Genomic DNA, 2,213 nt, shown 5'->3' with positions numbered 1-2,213 from the left:
ATTGTCATGCCAAGACAGTGACCTTAGCCTTACCGGGGTTGCCTCGATTAGAGTGAAGAGGGACTCCTAGCCATTCTTCGGGGTATGGTCGAGAAGGGGTGTTATTTGGCTTATGTTCGTGATTCTAGTGTTGAGGTTCCTTCTATGAATTATGTGCCTGTTGTTCGTGAGTTTCCTGAGGTATTTCTTGCAGACTTGCCGGGGATGCCACCCGACATGGTTATTAACTTTTGCATTGATGTGGCTCCGGGCACCCAGCCCATTTCTATTCCGCCATACCGGATGGCCCCACCGGAGTTGAAAGAATTGATAGAACAGTTGCAGCATTTGTTTGATAAGGGCTTCATTAGACCTAGTGTCTCGCCCTGGGGTGCACCGGTGTTATTTGTGATGAAGAAGGATGGGTCAATGAGGATGTGTATAGATTATATGAAATTGAACAAAGTCACTATCAAGAACAAGTATCCGTTGTCGGGGATTGATGATTTGTTTGATCAGCTTCAGGGTGGTGTTTTCAAAGATTGACCTGAGATTTGGCTACCATCAGCTGAGGATTAGGGCGTCCGATGTTCCTAAGATAGCTTTTCGGACTCGGTATGGGCATTATGAGTTTTTGGTAATGTCCTTTGGGTTGACTAATGCCCCAGCAGCATTTATGGACTTGATGAACTGAGTGTTCAAGACTTACCTGGATTCATTTGTGATTATGTTTATTGATGACATTTTGATATACTCCCGTAGCGGGGAGGATCATGAGCAGCACCTCCGGATAGTGCTCCATACTTTGAGGGACAATCAGTTGTATGCTAAATTTTCGAAGTGCGAGTTTTGGCTGGATTCCGTCGCTTTCTTGGGTCACATCGTATCAGCAGCGGGTATTCAGGTAGATCCTAAGAAGATTGAGGCAATCAAGAACTGGCCTAGACTCACTTCAGCTACGGAGATCAGGAGCTTCTTGAGTTTGGAGGGTTACTACCGTTGGTTTGTGGAGGAGTTTTCATCTATTGCAGCCCCGATGACTAAGTTGACTCAGAAAGGTGCCCCATATGAGGCGAGCTTTCAGAAGCTCAAGACAGCTTTGACTACAGCACCAGTGTTAGTATTACCATCAGGTTCAGGATCTTACACGGTATATTGTGATGCCTCCCATGTTAGGCTCGGAGCAGTACTGATGCAGGAGGGCAGGGTGATTGCATATGCGTCTTGGTAATTGAAGGTTCATGAGAAGAATTACCCTGTTCATGGCTTAGAGTTGGCAGCCATTGCTCACGCATTGAATATTTGGAGGCACTATATATATGGCGTGCCATGTGAGGTCTTCACGGATCATCGCAGCCTTCAGTATTTGTTCAGGCAGAAGTATCTCAATTTGAGGTATAGGAGATGATTAGAGCTATTGAAAGACTATGATATCACTATATTGTATCATTCGGGAAAGGCCAATGTGGTGGCCGATGCATTGAGTAGGAAGGCAGTGAGTATGGGCAGCCTTGCTTTCATTCCGGTCGGTGAGAGACCGCTAGCTTCAGATATTCAGACTTTGGCCAATCAGTTTTTGAGGTTGGATATTTCAGAGCCCAGTCGTGTTCTAGCTTGTACAGTCGCTCGGTCTTCTTTGCTTGAGCGTATCAGAGATCGGCAATATGATGACCCTCACTTGATGGTCCTTAGGGACACATTTCGGCACGGTGGTGCCAAGCAGGTTACAGTTGGAAATGGCTGTCTTTTGAGGATGCAGGGTCGTATATGTGTGCCTAATATTGATGGGATTCGTGAGTTGATCCTTGAGGAGGCTCACAGTTCTCGGTGTTCTATTCACCCGGATGCTGCTAAGATGTACCAGGACCTTCGGCACCATTATTGGTGGAGGAGGATGAAAAAGGATATAGTTGCTTATGTAGCTCAGTGACTGAATTATCAGCAGGTGAATTATAAGCACTAGAGACCCGGTGGTTTGCTTCAGCAGATAGAGATTCTTGAGTGGGAGTGGGACTTTGTTGTTGGACTCCCACGGACTCAGAGGAAGTTCGACGTCGATTGGGTTATTTTGGACCGGCTGACTAAGTCAACGCATTTCATTCCTGTGGTAGTTTCTTATTCCTCGAAGCGGTTACCAGAGATTTATATTCGGGAGATCGTCCGTCTTCACGGTGTGCTCGTGTCTATCATTTCTGATCGAGGTACGCAGTTTACCTCGCATTTCTGGAGGACAG

Source organism: Nicotiana attenuata, chromosome 7, assembly GCF_001879085.1.
Source record: "Nicotiana attenuata strain UT chromosome 7, NIATTr2, whole genome shotgun sequence".
Taxonomy (NCBI): domain Eukaryota; kingdom Viridiplantae; phylum Streptophyta; class Magnoliopsida; order Solanales; family Solanaceae; genus Nicotiana; species Nicotiana attenuata.
This window is presented reverse-complemented; position numbering follows the sequence as displayed.